This window comes from Macrobrachium nipponense, chromosome 46 (genome assembly GCF_015104395.2).
Source record: "Macrobrachium nipponense isolate FS-2020 chromosome 46, ASM1510439v2, whole genome shotgun sequence".
NCBI lineage: Eukaryota > Metazoa > Arthropoda > Malacostraca > Decapoda > Palaemonidae > Macrobrachium > Macrobrachium nipponense.
Genome location: NC_061106.1, coordinates 38,451,387 through 38,469,459, shown reverse-complemented (window position 1 = coordinate 38,469,459; position 18,073 = coordinate 38,451,387). Strand labels below are relative to the sequence as shown.

The 18,073-nt window shown below is 36.2% G+C and overlaps 2 protein-coding genes across 2 annotated transcripts in view; one reads left to right on the top strand and one right to left on the bottom strand.

Moving 5' to 3' along the window:
* Positions 1 to 18,073, top strand: part of LOC135214922 (ATP-binding cassette sub-family G member 1-like) — a 354,258-nt gene that overhangs the window by 108,121 nt on the left and 228,064 nt on the right. The window contains exon 2 of the mRNA XM_064249394.1: positions 3,688 to 3,786. The gene's annotated coding sequence lies outside the window, so the exon portion shown is untranslated. The remainder of the gene's footprint in view (positions 1 to 3,687; positions 3,787 to 18,073) is intronic.
* LOC135214698 (uncharacterized N-acetyltransferase DDB_G0290199-like) overlaps positions 1 to 18,073 on the bottom strand; it is a 153,466-nt gene that overhangs the window by 65,045 nt on the left and 70,348 nt on the right. The gene's annotated exons all lie outside the window — the stretch shown is intronic.

The window sequence follows — 18,073 nt, the reverse complement described above, 5'->3', positions numbered from 1 at the left end:
GTCTGGGTCTGTATGGTGACTGTCCTCCATTACCTGGGCCTGAGGGAAAATCAGGTGTTATTGACGTCCTCGGATTCATCGCCCATTCAAAGGCTTATGTAAATTTCATAGCCATGCTTTACTCGGCTAAGGTGGCGCTGCAGTTCAGGATTATTCCCTGAACAAAGGTCTAAGATCATATTGAGGAAGAGGAGGAGGAGGAGGAGGGAGAAGAACCAGTTTTATGAAAGCGAAATATTATTTTTTTTTTTTTTCATTTATTTTTGCAGGATATTTTCGGTCATTCTGAGACCTCCATGGAATATGAAAATTTGGTGATTATGCTTCATTTTTGTTTGACAAATTTTCTTCATTTTAAAACGTCCTCTGAATAAAAAAAAATTATATATGTGTAATTTCCTAATTTATGTCAGGACAGATGTAAATCTATAAAACAGTCTCCTTACTTTTTATACAAAAAAGTGCTTGAAATGAAACTTAAGAATATGTTAAACTGTTTGTGTTATTTCGAGTGTTGTTCCTGGAAGAGTTTGATGCTGACTCTCTCTTTCTTAGGACGATGCCATCAAGATCCAAGGTGACTTGTATTGTGGTTATAATGTCTCGCCCTCGAGGTTATATGAATAAATGCAGGGACCCATTTCAATAACGGCAATTGGGGTTATAAGAGATCTCGCAAGTGAGGTTTGGTACCTTCCCTGCCATTTCTTTGTTCCCTTGTTCTTTATTCCATCGTGTTTGTGGTATTTCTTTCTTATTTCAATATTCCCCGTAGGGGGGTAGTGCCGTCAGTGCGCCTCATTCGCTGAATGTAGGCATTACTGAAGGTTCTTGGCAGTGTCCCTTCGACCCTTAGCTGTAACTACTTTCATTCCTTTTACTGTACCTCCGTTCATATTCACTTTCTTCTATCTTACTCTCCACCCTCTCCTAACAATTGTTTCATAGTGCAACTGCTTTGAGGTTTTCCTCCTGTTACGCCTTTCAAACCTTTTACTGTCAATTTCCGTTTCAGCGCTTATGGGTTTCGACCGCTGCTGCTGCTGCTGGAGTCAATGTTTAAGGACCCATTGTTCAATGCTGCGAGAGACAGCAAGAGCGTAGCAACAACAGCAGCAGCAGCAGACGTACCCCCCCCCTCCCCCCCCCACCCCCACCCCCATATGTTGCCATCGGACACAGGCAATTATGGCCCATTTAGCACACGTCCCGACGGATTGGTATCTCGATGATGCCAGGGGTCGCTTTGTCTCGTGAACCCTTTTGTATGGTTAGCGAGGCGTTTCAGTAGTTTTATATAAATATATTTTTTTTATTTATTCATTTATCTTTGATTATTTGAGTTTTTTATGCTTTTATTTGTTTGTGTCAAGGAGATTTTTTCTAGTGCTATATCCTCCTTCACTGAAGTCCCGCCCATCCAAAACACCCTCCCCCACCCTTCCTTCCCTTCCCCCATCCCATCCCCTCCCCCTCCCCCTCCCCCTCCCTCCAGCGCCTCAGCGGCGTGGTTGGTATGGTTTTCGCGTCCCACCTCGGTGGTCGCGGGTTCGGTTCTCGGTCCATTCCATTGAGGAGTGAGAGATATGTATTTGGGGTTTCTGGTGATAGAAAGTCCACTCTCGACGTGGTTCGGAAGTCACGTAAAGCCGTTGGTCCCGTTGCTGAATAACCACTGGTTCCATGCAACGTAAAAGCACCATACAAACAAACAAACTCCCCTCCCCTCCCCTTCCCTCCCCTCCCTCGACCTCTGATGACCCTGAGAGTTCCGTAGTCGAAGAACAAAATGACCTCCACTTCTGTATGTCGTAATCGTTCTGTTGAAATGGGAAATAAGACTTATTGTTCTTTCCATCTGTATTCTAGTGGTAACTGTATTGCTTACAAATTTAGGAGTATTCATATATATTATTAATTATTTAATGATGAAAATATAACATGCTCCATAAAACTATGTCATAATAGCTTTATGTTTTTTTTAGGATAGGTGTTCCATCAACAATCAGAAAAATTTACTAATGAATTACGTTTAGTAATATCAGACGCACCAGAGTTAGTCTTCAAACAGTTATAGTTTTGAAAATAGTTTTGAAAGCTCAAAATGAAAAAAATCTTGCACCTTGACATTAAAAGAATATTTCTGTCGCATTAACAATCGTTAAGTCTCAACAATAGAGCTAAAGACAGTCCGATTTCATGTCTTTATCAGGGAGAAGTTATTATAGGCCGATGCTTCAATATGATGAGCTCAGCTCACTTAGAGACAGTAAGTGGTCTTACTTTAAGCTAAGATACAATTATTGAAATTTGTCTCTGCCATTGCCATATAAGAATGTATTTTGTATATTTTCATCGTAATCGATCCAGTTTATATATATATATATATATATATATATATATTATTTATTTATTTACATTTATATATATGCATATATTGCCTCTGGATTATATTTGAAGCAATCATCCACAACAATAACGACGACAATAGCATTATCTACTACCGTAGCTATTGCTTAAATATGAAGTGATTATTACAATCTCTTGTTGCCGATGTTGATTATGATAATTACTGTTATTGAGATCGCTCCCTCATTCTTATAAATTATTCAAGATAACGCTCGTACGGTGCCATTGCTTTTACGCTACCGCAGAGAAAGCACAACCATTATCCTTGCTGTTGGATGTAGGAAGTGGACAAGCAAGAAGAAATCGTCGAGGACAGACCAGAGTAAATTAGTTTAACCTCCCCCCGACGAAGAACATGATCGGCAGTGAAGGTCACTTTCCTTGTATATGACTAATCGCCAATAATTATTATTATTATTTTTCTTTTTTCTGCTTTTGTTCTTGAAGACTGCCTTGAACAGCAGTGGAATTCACGAACGTCAGTTTAAACCGGTTCCCAAGTTCTCCTGAGGCGATTGGTTTGAAGAGTCACCGGGATATTTGACAGAATTGGCCGATTTGATTTTTTATTAAAACAGCGTGCTTCTCTCTCTCTCTCTCTCTCTCTCTCTCTCTCATCCTTTAATTATATATACTCATTATTTTTTATATAAATATATATACATATATTTTGTATTATGTACCCTATCTATATTTATATATATATAATGTATATACATATATTGTATATATACAGCAAAATAAGCAGATTATGAATCATATGATTAATATGCCCGGACAAACCTTATCATAAATACGAGAATGTGCACACACACACACGCACACACACATATATATATATTATATATATATAGTATGTATATATATATATATATATATATATATATATATATATATATATGTGTGTGTGTGTGTGTGTGTGTATGTGTATGTACACACATACACACGCGTCTACGCGGATGTGTAATCATTCTCGTATTTATGATGAGGTTTGTCCGAGCATATTAATTGTATGAGCACTTACACGTGCGCAGATATGAATACCACGTAACTCCTTATACCATTTCCTAAAACTTACTCCTACAGATAAGTGAGCACACAATGTCTCCTCGGATGGTCTAACAAGTCTTTGAGACATCGTAATCCTTGTAACTCCTTGTAACTCTTCCTGCCTCCTGTCTCTTTCCGAATGAAACAACAGAGGACTCCTTGCAGCGAGAGCTGCAGCCGAGTCCTTTGGGTAAAGATCCACTAACCTTGTTTCGCGTTTCTTTGCAGTCTGGAGGCTCCGGACGTCACCCGTAGTTAGAGGAGGAAGAAGTAGTACTAGGGAAATAGTCTGCAAGGCTAAGAGGAAGAGGAGGGGTTTTAACCAAGGTGAGTTACGGTGACAAACAATTACCCTTTTCTTTACTATTTGATCAACGTTTTCATCGTCATTATGACGCATGCGCACGCGTATAAACATTTTGGTTTGACATAATCGTATAGACGTTTACTGTTTCTCCTCTGTTAATCTACTTGCAAGCTCTTTATTTGCGAAGCTCTATACAGTCATTTGTATGATTAGGACTATGCTCGACGCAAAGTTTCGTAGACCATGACAAGTGGGAGTATTAGGATCTACTAACGTGTGACGAATAATTCATAGTATCCGTATATAGTATGGTCGTCATTAAAATGAAGCGCTGATGTTGTACTAGGCGTATAGTTCATGCGCCATTAGGCAGGGGAAATAGGCCTAGTCTCTCTCTCTCTCTCTCTCTCTCTCTCTCTCTCTCTCCTCTCTCTCCTCGAAGAAATAAATTACGATATGACAACAGAAAAGCAATCCCGAAGAGGCTCTACCCAGATCTATACAATGACGGGAAAGAGGAAAAAATAGACAAGAAAGACAAAATCTGCAACCTTTTGAAAAGAGGGAATTGCAGATTTGGAGAAAGATGTTACTACAAAAATCCTAAGATAATGTCAAAACTATGAAATATATGGTAAATGTGCATACTTTAGATGGATATGGGGATGATTGCAGAGATCTGCATCCAAAAATATGTAAAAACCTAAAAGAAGGAAAAGGATGTAAGTTCGACAAAAAATGCAAATATATGCACCCTGTAGCCATGAATCATAATCAAATAAATAACCAACCAAGTAATAAATCCAAATAAGAAAGAAACAAATAAAGAGAGAAATCAAGAATATCAGGTAAAAGAGAAAAGCAAACCACCAATGAGATAATGCAGAGGTGTCAGCAAAAAATTTCAAAGCATCAGCTCCGAAATTCTACTCAGATAATAACTGTATTTTATTATGCACGAGGATATTGCAAGAAACGGAGAAAATTGCAGATTCAGACACAAATGAATAATTTATGATGAAGGAAGATCAAATATTATGGTGGAAAAGTTGGATTTTTTAATGTCAGAATTTCTGGAAATGAAAAAAAGAACAACATACCCAGAACAGAAAGAGACATGGGAAAATCCTTATTACTACCAGTATTAAATGAAGGAGAAAACACGCAAACCATCATAGTGATGAATGCGCAGGTTTAGTTACGAGTAACTCAAAAAGAAAAAATATAAAAAAGAGTACTTAGAAAGAACTAACCCAAAATGAAAAGAAAATAGATATAATGAATAATAAGTGAAACCTGGTATTCCCAAGAGACTGGGAATGATGATCAAATAAAAGGGTTCCAAAACTTATAGATCAGATAGAAAAAAATAGGAATCAAGGGGGAACCGCAATATATGGGAAAGACAAAAAACAAGGAAAAATATATGAGAAATATAGTAACTCAGAATGTGAACTAATAGCGGTAGAATTTGAATCTGAAAAATTGATGAACATAGTAAGATATAGACCTCCTAATACTAAAGAGTTTGACTTTAATAATAAAAATTGGATGATGATATGTAGAAATCACAGGACTGGACTATTCTCCTATCTGTGACTTCAAACTTTCCTTTCGTAGAATGGAAAGAACGAATAGGAGATTGTGGTTTGTACTTATACATATAAAAAAGAGAGTAATAGTAGTGCAGAAGATAAGAGGCAATTTGAAAAGCCTATTAGATATGCTCCTAGAATACAACATTCAAAACAAATAAATCACCTGCCAACAAGAATGGAAAATACTTTAGACCTAGTATTTGTGAACGAGATGAATTATGTTAAAGAAATAATAGTTTTGATAATGCGAATATTTCATGACCATAATGTCATAGAATTACCGTTCATTCCAAAGCAAGTGAAAATAGAGATAAGCAAGAAATGAAAAAGTGGGAAAGGATATGGAAAAAATATACAACTTCTACAGTAAAAATATAAATGGTCAGAAATTAATGAAGAATTAAACAAAGATTGGATAACATTTTCGTAAGTTGATGACATAAGGGTAAATACGGAGATAAAATTATAAAATATAGATTTGGTTGAAAAATATGGGAAAAAATATATACCGAAGAAGAAAAGTAAACATCATTCATGCATACCAAGAGACAGAAGGATCTTGTTCCAGAAAATCAGAAAGTGGAAAAAAGGTCTTGCAAAAGAAAAAAATGCATGGAAAGTTATAGAACTAAAAGAAGTAAGATAGAAAATGCAGAACAAAAGATTATACAATCAAAAGAAAATGAAAAACGGGACTTGGAAGAAAAAACCCTATTAAATATCAAGCAAAACCCCAAGCTATATACTCATATGCGAAGAAGATGAATAAAAGAAGAATAGAAATAGGCCCTCTGAGAGAATTGGGGAAGGGAGATTAACGAATGAAAAAAGGAAATTTGCAACATACTGGCAGAACGTATAAGAGAGAATTCACCCCTAGAATAGATAATGAAGATAATGATATAGAAGTAAGGGAAGGGATGAAAATAGTGAATATTTAGCTGACATAGATATTAATAAGCAGCTGATTGTGCAGGCTATTAATGAAATTAAAAATGGAGCTGCTGCAGGCCTGATGGAATTCCTGCTATTTTGTTAAAGAAAGTAGTTCATTCTATCGCAAAGCCACTTGCAATAATTATTAAGACAAAGTGTAGATACAGGCAAGATTTTATGATGAGCACAAATTAGCATATATTACCCCTACTTCTTTCAAAGTGGATCAAGACTAGAGGCAAGTAATTATAGGCTGTGAGTCTAACATCACATATTATGAAAGTGTATGAAAGGGTAATGAAGAAAAATATTATGAAACATTTAATAAAAAATAATTTGTTTAATAAGGACAACATGGTTTCGTACCCGGAAAAAGTACACAAACCCAAACTGTTAGTCCACGTGAGAACATATTCAAAAATATGAAAAGCGGAAATGAAACAGATGTGGTTTATTTAGACTTTGCAAAGCTTTTGATAAAGTAGACCATAATATATTAGCGAAGAAAATTAGAAAACACAAAAATATCGTGGATAAAGTAGGAAGATGGTTTAAAAGAATTTTTACACAAACAGAAAACAGATAGTTATTGCAAACGACGAGAAATCGGATGAAGTCAAGGTAATATCCGGGTGTCCGCAAGGTACGGTGTTAGCTGCAATACTGTTTGTTATTATGATTGAAGACATAGACAATAATGTGAAGGATTCGGTAGTGAGTAGTTTCGCAGATGACACAAGAATAAGTAGAGAAATTACTTGTGATGAAGATAGGAACGCTCTACAAAGAGACCTTAACAAAGTATATGATTGGGCAGAGGTAAATAGGATGGTATTTAACTCTGATAAATTTGAATCAATAAATTATGGAGACAGAGAAAGAAAGCTATATGCATATAAGGGACCTAATAATGAGACCATCACAAATAAGGAAGCAGTTAAAGACCTTGGTGTGATGATGAATAGGCAAACATGTTATGCAATGATCAAATAGCAACTCTGTTGGCAAAATGTAAAGCAAAAAGGGTGGGAATGTTGTTACGGCACTTCAAAACAAGAAAAGCTGAACACATGATTATGCTTTTATAAAACATAGTTCGTAGTCCACTTGAATATTGCATAATAGATATGGTACCCACACTATCAAAAGGGATATTGCACAAATAGAGAGTGTACAAAGGTCCTTTACAGCTAGAATAGAAGAAGTTAAGGACCTAGACTACTGGGAAAGACTACAATTCTTAAAATTATATAGTCTAGAAAGGAGAAGAGAATGCTACATGATAATTCAGGCATGGAAACAGATAGAAGGAATAGCAGAAAATATCATGGAACTAAAAATATCAGAAAGAGCAAGCAGAGGTAGATTAATAGTGCCCAAAACTATACCAGGAAAAAATAAGGAAAGCACACAGGACATTAATCCACTACGCACCAGCATTGATAATGGCAGCGTCTATTCAATGCGTTGCCAGCTCATCTGAGGAATATATCAGGAGTGAGCGTAGATGTGTTTAAGAATAAGCTCGACAAATATCTAAACTGCATCCAGACCATCCAAGATTGGAAGATGCAAAATCATACCGGAAGATGTACTAGCAACTCTCTGGTAGACATTAGAGGTGCCTCACACTGAGGGACCTGGGGCAACCCGAACAAGATGTAAGGTCTGTAAGGTAAGGTCTCTCTCTCTTACTGCGATAATTTGAGGACGCGAAGAAACTTCTCCTCACATTAATTTTATCTTTGCGCACGAGAGAAAAAGGAATCTTCCACTTCTCCAGTTGAAATTTGGGCGGATTCTTAACGGCGCCCTGCGGGCATTAGCCTTTACCTAGTGTTGCGTGGTTTTCGCTGCAGTGCTTCCTCATTCCAAAGTGGGATGTGACAAATATAAAAAGATTTTCTTGATAGTGCGCCTTGGTTGTGTTGTCTCTGTGGAGTTAGGAGTCACACATAGTCATCTTTACACAGTGTCCGTTGGACCGGTTGTGTAAAATAGTTTTTTTTTTTTATTCTCATTCTGTTTTGGCGGTGTTTGTTTTTCTACATCGTTTATTTTTTTATTCACTGTGATCACGTAAGGCATGGGCTCGTATGTGGTAAGCGTGTGGTTAGGTTTAGCTGGTGTGATTTAAGAGAGAATAATATATATATATATATATATATATATATATATATATATATATATATATATAGGCCTATATGTTATATAGTATGTATTAAATATATATATATATATATATATATATATACCTATATATATATATTATATATATGAATAGATCTGAACATTGTAAATTACTCAACAAAATTTCCTCTTGAATGCGTAAACCCTGGAGATGGAGGGGCTCTCGGGGTTTGTCTCTTAGTCTACTAAATATTTCCATCCGCTCAACAAAATTCTCCCGTGAAATACTGGCCGTGGTTTTACTCGGACGCTTCCTGGCTCTTCTTCTCTTTGTATTATTATTTCTTCATCCCTTCGTATCAAATTCAGGAGCCCTAGTTAATGTTACACCAACATCTCCACACTTTCCCCTCCAAATGTATCTTCCATTTATGAGAGCTTTCACGGTAACCAGATGATTGTCAGATATACCTCCCTAGCCAAATCTCTTCTCACCATTACGTCCATTAACTTGCTCTTTTGCCATTTGTTTTATAACATGTCATCTAACAAAGATAAGAAGGAAGTGAGAAAAAGAATGAAAGATAGTCTAGGGTTAGAGGCGTAAAGTTGGTTTGGGCAGTACATTCTTACCATCGATGAACTGTTTCATCTCACTCTCCTCTTCAGCTCACTCCTCATATACCAAGAAATGCTCCACATTTCACCTGAAACACAAAAATAATCTTCACCTCTTTATAACGTAACCCAGCTCTAGAGACGCCTGTAGACGCAATTCTTAGCGTTGCAGTGTGATAGACTCAGAGAGTTCTTATTCAGGAAATGAGCGTGACGTTTGACTTTTCCTTGATTCATATAGACTTAAGTTGTTCATGTACTTAGTCGTATTTTAACTACTGATCTAAGTGGCTGGCCTGTGCTGTGGACCTGTTCTTTAGATGTGACCATTGGAGATGGGCTTATTTGAATGTGCTATCTGGCTTTTCAACCAGTTCAAACGTTGTCAAACTCAACTGATCGGATTGTTTAACGTTAAGCTAACGAAAAGGTAATGTTTCAGTGCCTGTGCGCACCAAATCACCAACAGACTTTGCTAAGACTCTCTTAGACTTTTTTAAGAATATTGCACATACTAAATGAAAAGGTTACCTCAGACGTAAAATAGTAAGCTTGCGTTTATTAAGCTACAAAGTTTATTAAGCTAAACGGTCTCAACTGGCCCTACCTATACTCGGGTTTTTTTCCATCTGTCCATCCGCCTGTGGTGTTTGCGTATGGTAACACTGAGTCCCGGGCTTTAGATAGTTACATTCAGCTTACATTCAACAATAATAACAATATCCTATTTCGAATATTAACGGTGTAATTCGCATACAGTAAATTATTAAAATACTTTTCAGTTGCAAATGTACACCCAGATATCCTTTTATTTACTTAAAACTTACACATAGCGTAACTATTTAAAGCCCGGGAAGCAGTGTTACCATACAAAAACACCACAGGCAGATGGACAGATGGAAAAAAACAAAAAAAACAGAGTATAGTTCTGAGACTTAGGATTTTTTTTTCTTTTAAACTTGAGCGAATTTTATTACGTTATAGTGGCATCTTATATCATGATCAAGAAATAATTCCCCCAAAACACGCATACCACAGTACAAAATGAATATGAAATGTATATATGAAAGGATGTCATTTATATTCTATCGATGCTTTCCATGGGATGATGAGAAATTAAGAATGTAAGGAGGCTTTATATTGCTTCATCTTTTCCTTTGTGTCTCGGCCGTCTGAAGTAGTAACGGTGCCCTGCTTTTATGGAAGCCAACTTTGCGATGTATACTCACAAACGACGAACAAACGCGATGCCCACAAACGACGAACAAAGTGTGGAGGTACAAGAAGTACAAATGGATTCCCTTTTATTTTTCTCGCTCTTTGAAAGCGATGAGACTAGTACTCTTTTGTGTCAGGGCACGTGTACCCACACCAAGAATTGGCCCTCCCTCTCGTCTAGTCCTTCGTTTTGGGCATTGTTTTCTCTCCGTGGATCGAGTTTTAGTTCTTTATTGTTATTCTTAAAGAAAAACGTTGGTTAAGAGATGTGTCCGTAAGCATGCAAGTACAGGTTTAAGCGTATACTTGGTACACACGTATACATGAAATGAAGAATTGATAAATAAATAAAATAAATTCTTTATACGTACATGTAAGAATATCATGTACATTACACATATATATTTATTTATATATATATATATATATATATATATATATATATATATATATATACTATATATAAGCGTAGCTAGGCTATGTTAATCATAACTGAAAACTGTAAGTGTGTTGTATAAATACATAGGTTGTCCACGTGAATATATACTATGTATGTATATGTGAACAAAACTGTACATATATCATTAGAACTAGTAATGACAAAGGAATATGCTTGTAAACTATTTAACGTACCATTTTTTTGTAACTTAGGTACCATTCATTAATTACACTTCTCTCGAGAATATGCGATGAACCACTACAAGTGTACATTAACGAATGCTAATTATGTTAACCACAAGTGTCGATCTTTCCATGACAAAGATGACCTTTATCTCATGACTTCCTGGCCCTGATACTCCCTGAGATTGGCGCAGGGCTGGAGACAAAAGCCATGACGATTACCTGTATACCTACTTAAGGCATCGACATGGCGATCCATCCTTCGTTAGCCAAAGGTTATATATAGACTTCCCGCTGCGCCCTGTCCTTCCTTGTTTTGATGTTGTTCTTTGTTAGAAGCCCTATGGGAGCCCATCTCCCTCCCTCTCGAACGTGTTAATCTTCATCTTATTTTTTCTTGGATCGTAGGGAAATTAGCGTATTAATCTGCATACCTCATTCCTCTTGGCTTATTTGATATATATATATATATATATATATATATATATATATATATATATATATATATATATGTGTGTGTGTGTGTGTGTGTGTGTGTGTATATATTATAATACACACACACATATATATATTACATATATATATATATATATATATATATATATATATATATATATAGTTTATAGAATACATACACACACACACACACACACATATATATATATATATATATATATATATATATATATATATATATACAGTTTATAGAATACACACACATATATATTAATATAAATGTAATCGTACGTGATTTCACTTGCGTCTTCTTAACGTTTCTGGCGTAGTGGACACGCATTAGTCACCTAGTCTGCAAATGAAGCCTTGCTGTGAAAACATACCCAGGTATCACCAGGAGAGCTGACCGCGTCCCTCCCTTGTCTTTGTTCCTCTTTAATCGCATGTGTCTTTGTAAAGAGCACGGCGTTGCTGCTCCTGTCACATTTGGTTGTTGTGCTTGCTCGTTTGTTATAGTCAGAAGACTATAAACGGATAAACGGATTGATAGGGCACGTGATAATCAAGTCGCGTGACTTGGATTACTTATTGAGTATGTCTTCCCTTTACTCTATTGATACTGGACAAAGACGATGATACCAGCTGGTATTATCGTTCAGGTTCATTACTATAGTTGATGGTGTGTCTGCCACTTCTTCAGCGGAGGTAAACAGTCCTAACAAAGGGGGCATAATCACAGTAGCGCTATCTGAAGTTTGCCATTTTCAAGGCTGGTTCCGTTTCCTTTATCGTTGGTAAAGAGTCATAAAACTTTTATGGTGAATCTTCTGTCGGTATTCTTCCTATACACAATAACATTTTTGTATTGTTGTCTTTGTCCGTTCTTGGAATTAATATCATCGCTCGGCTGAAGTAATTTTAACGTCTCTGTGTATTACTGTAGCGCATTGTGAGCGTGTAGTTTGTTACGATGACTCATATTCTTATTGTTCTTAATATTCTCCTAACAATTAAGACACAACGCAGTAGAACTATGGCGGAAGAACAGAAAATTCCAAAATCGTCAACTGCCAGTGCAGCTTATCTCCCGCAAGAGAATAAATCGTATGTATGACGTTACGACAAAAGCTATACTGAATGGATTACTGTTTTGTTTACTACGTCAAGTGTACCTTGGGTTGAGTGCTTGTGTACCCGGGACAGGAGATTTCCACGTAATCGATAATTTCTTTGTTACTGATATAAAAAGCTTAAGTCGAAATACAGTTAAAGTATTTATATATGAAATGTGAGTGTCTGGTTATCAGAAATAATACGGCAGTTCTAAAATGCTCTCTCATTGTACGCTAACGTACTCGTTCGGCAATTCTAAAATTTTGCATACTTGTACAGTAACTTTCTCTTTGTCACAAATGAACGGTATTATAAGAGAAGGTCAGGACGGCAAATTTAACGGTATTGTAAGAGAGGATCTGGACGGCAAGTTATGACCCTAGGGACGTTGTAGTAGAGACCGTCTCGAACGTCGGCCCATTGGTGAGGGAGGCTGGGGCTGCCCTGGGCTCGACGACGGTGATGTCTTATAGCGTCGAGGTCATTGCCCTTTGGCGTCGGTGTTACAGTGGGAGAAAATAAATGTGGAGCAACACATCCTGCTTGTTTTAAATATACATATACTTATGAATGTACATATGCATATATACTATGTAATTTATATGCATAAACATAAATATATACATAGATTGATGCATATATACTATGTAACTTATAGGCATAGACAAAAATATACATATATTTAAGCATATATCCCATGTAATTTATATGCATAAACATAATATTGTATATATATTTATGCGTATATACCATGTGATTTATATGCATTAATATTAAAATGTACATATATTTATGCATATATCCTATGTAATTTATATGCATAAATATTAAAATGTACATATATTTATGCATATATCCTATGTAATTTATATGCATAATAAAAAATATACATATATTTATGCATATACATATGCATATGTAATTTATATGCATGAACATAACCTTTATTACGAAAGTGCAAATAACATCTAGATTTAAGTCTCTCTCTCTCTCTCTCTCTCTCTCTCTCTCTCTCTCTCTCTCTCTCTCTCATAATGGTCGGTTATTTTTAAATGGCAAAACTACCCACCCTACATATCATATTCTTTAATCCTAATTGCATTTAACTTGATGGGTCTATTCTTCATATTCATTAAATTTTCTCGACTTAATTCAAGGGGTACAAAAGGCCTCTTATTTTATGGCGATGAGATTTCCTTCAATGGTTTTCCACTGAGAATAACTTTTTCTTATTTTTTTTACTATTATGGCATCCTGTGGGCGTTATATTAATGTTTAATGTATATATATATATATATGTAATTGGCATTAATATAAATGTATATACAATTATATGTATATATAGAATTAGTTATTATTATATATAATATACATATATAGATACATATATATATATATATATATATATATATATATAGTATATATATTGTATAATTAGTATTATTAAAATATAACACATATATGCACACACACACGCACACACACATACACACACACACACACACACACACACACACACACACATATATATATATATATATATATATATATATATATATATATATATATTCCCCTAAAATTAAATGATGGTGAAGGAGAAAGTTACGCCTCTCTCTCTACTCTCTCTCTCTCTCTCTCTCTCTCCTCTCTCTCTCTCGTCTCTCATATGTGAAGACAGCACGGCATCATTCCCGTGGAAGAATGACATTTCATCCGAGCAAAACTTCGGCCAAAGAGCAAAATCTCTCTCCGCTCCCCCCCCCCCCCCCCACCCCCCCCCCCCCCCCCCCCCCCCCCTCTCTGTTGATAAGTAGATACTTGGAAGGACCTTGCGTCCATACGTGCATATCAGAGAGAGAAAGGAGAGGTCCCCTCTCCCTTTTGACTCATCAGTGCCCTCTGGGTCCATTATGGCCGAAAATGACCGGGTAATCCCCTCAATGAAAACCTCTCTTTCCCTGTCTTACAGTTCTTTCGAAATTCTGTGTCCCTCCTGTTGCCTCTTATCTCTGCATTACTTACTTTAGCGTTATGCAGTGCTGAATCGTGGTTTGGATATCACATATATATATATATATATATATCACATATATATCTATATATATATATAATATACATATACTATATTTATGTATAATATATATGTCCTATGTAAATGTATATATACTATGCATATGTGTGTTTTCTTCATACATACTTTGTTATTTATATACATACATGCATACACACATATATGTAAATGTAAATACGTATATAATTTTACATGCATATTGACACACATATAATTATATATATATATATATATATATATATATATATATACACACACAGAAATATACATACATATACATCCTATATCAGGTGATTTAAATGCATAAGTCTTTCACAGGAAGAGGTGGCGTAGGCGGTAAATGCGAGAATAAAAATAGTCGTATGAAAATATTTTTGGAAGGGAAATTGGATCTTGGAAATAGATTGTATCCATAGAATAGTAATCATCAGTATGCATGGAGTGTAGAAAATGGTAAGGAAAAGTTTGCTAACATCACATAGCAGACGTAGGAGTATGTTTATGGATTGTGTTGGTAATAAGAGGAGCTTCTGGAAGTATATGTGATCATTATTTGGTTGAAGGGAAAGATGGGCTTTAGTACAAAGTTGTAAAAATATGAGCTTGATAAGGAAATGAGGAGAGCATATTAACGGAAAACTGATGAACTGTGAATTATAGTTAAACAAGCAGATGAGGAGTTTGTGGAACTCCATGCGGGCACATAGGAACTGTGGGTATAGTATTTGTGGGTATAGGTGTTCAGGCTATTTCGAAATTGTATTTTGAGAGATCAGAGATCAGTCATCTTCCGATATAGTATTTATATTGATGTATTGTTTTCTTCTTTTTACCGTTGTACATCATCAAGTGTGTGAGCTGCTGATTTTTTTAAAAGTTTTTTTAGTTTTATTCTTTCAGTTTTAGTCTGTTATATACTTGCAAGAGTTGATTCTTGGCCAAATGCTTCGTATATATACTTGTAGCATCTCAGGTGCAAGACGTTAGTGTGTCAAGGTCCTGTGAACCTCTGTAACCTTAGAATATCGATCGAAAATTCCTAGCACACTTGTGCCCCAGATTATCTACACACACATACACACACACACCCACACACACACACACACACACACACACACACACACACACACACACACACACACCCTTGGTCTTGTTAATATTTATCACAATTCGTAATCATAGTTACCCAGAAATATGTACGTGGGCTCTCCAGCTTGTCGAGGTCACTGAGGGTCGTTTGCGTGTCTTTTTTACATCGTAATTTAGAAAACCACGAATTTAGCGAATGTTTGTTACAGGGAGCAACTGTGTGATCAATATATTTTTTTTTTAATATCACAAGGAAAGCTTTCAGTTTAAAGTAACCAGATGGTGAGGATTGAAACTTCATTTTGAATACTAGTTTCAGGACTATTTTAGAACGGCCATCTCTTCATGTAAGTGTTATACACAAATGCCCGAGTCTTTCTTGGTGTCAGTGGCTGTGTATCTTGAGTTCGAACAAATTAGCTATTGACCTTGCTGTGTTCCAACATTCAGTTTTAGCTCCACGTCGCGTCGTCAGAAGAGTAATCGAAGAGATACTGTTATGTGTGGAAGATAAAATTTATTGTAGCATCAGGACATTATGATATCGAAGGTCCAGTCTATTCATAGATTTGTTATTTTCAGTACTCATGATGCTAACGATTCTATAGGCTCCTGTACACAAACTAAATGTCATTGCCCTGACATAAAGAGCTCTCTCTCGCTGGACGCCTGTATCTGCCTCATGATATTCCCTTTGAAATTACCCAGCATGTCAGTCAATACTGTCATTCACTCCCTCAGGTGTTTCCTTTTATCATTCAAGCAGCGTATTGTTTACTGTGATTGTATTGTTATTCCTTACAAGTCGGTATGTTCTGTGGGTATGTCTGTTGTTCCTCCTCTTTTTTTTTTTTTTTTTTTTTTTTTTTTTTTTTTTTTTTTTTTGTTCGTGGGTATGTGTCAAGTCTTTCTGCGACCTTGATTTTTACTTTTCATGCAAAGCGTTCTAGGATCTATTGCGTTTTTTTTTTATTTATTGTATCGAATTGCTTTATTTGACATGCCTTTTATTTATTTATTTATTTATGTATTTTAATATCCCTGTACTGTTTAGTTTTATGAAACTGATGATTTGAGCTTAGGGTTATTATCTTAGCTTGCGTAGAACGATTAGTATTAGAAGTCAGTCGGACAACTTTCGAACAATGTCTTATTTTTCCCTAAATATTTGGGTCTTTGCGTTGAATTGAAGTACGTCCGTACAGCGAGTAAAGCATGGAACTGTGACGGATACTGCGTACCAGCGGACGTTACGTCAGAGTTTTTTCCGACCACTGTAGGAATATTTTCATACTTGCTCAGTTGGAACGTATATGGTAAAGGACGGCTGTACTTAGACTAAAGCACTGCTCTCTCTCTCTCTCTCTTCTCTCTCTCTCTCTCTCTCTCTCTGAAAGGTTTAACGACAAGCCAATCTTGATATTAGCAACCATTATTAGCTTTGATTGTTATTGATCTTATTGTTAATGCACTGCACAGCTTTAAAAAAAAAATTCTTGACAAGTAACGCCTAATATGTCATCTGTAGACCTGCTTTCTATAGTAGATTCCTATCAACCGTGTATTTGATGTCTAGGCCAGTCCCTTACGACGCTCCTGATTGGCTGTTGATAAGCCAATCACAGGACTGGAAACTCTCAGTCTCTCTCGAGAGAGTTTACATAGGCAGGATGAATGTTCTTCCCCTCCTGAAAGACGTATCTCTCAGGAGAGGTGGCACAAAGATCCTACCCATGTGAACTCTAGAGAGAGACTGAGAGATTCCAGCCCTGTGATTGGCTTATCAACAGCCAATCAGAAGCGCCGTAAGGGACGAGCCTAGACATCAAATCCACGGTTGATGTGAATCTACCATAGTAAACGTGTACTACCTGTGTTGCCAATATTAAAACGTCGTCATACCCAAGCCAGGCGACATCAAAATTTGCCCCACATGGAGCTTGGTTAATAAACTGTAAAGTACGACTGCCATCATATTACTATAATTCAAAAAGATAAACAAAACTGAACATACTGAAACCTGTTATTTCTTATCCTTTGGAGTGGAGATGTCAGGGATAGTTCACTTTTCAGGGAAATTAATTTAACCAAAAGCGATCCAGTGACAAATCTCGTGATCACCTTATTTTAATGCGCTGAAACTTGATGCAAGATTAACCATTCAAGAGAATCCCAGTCATAATCACATACAACAGACGGTGCAACTGGTAAGAGTTAAAAGTATGGCCTCCCTTCGTAGATCATGAAAAAGGGGCGTTGTTAAAAATAAGGCTTGGCTGTTTGGAATAATATTCATGCACTTTGATACAGTTTGGCACCATATTTGTCGTGGGAACCCCAACCTTTTAGATTGTGAAGTAAGTAATTATATATCATAGTTTTACCAGACCACCGAGCTGATTAACAGCTCTCCTAGGGCTGGCCCGAAGGATTATAGATATTTTTACGTGGCTAGGA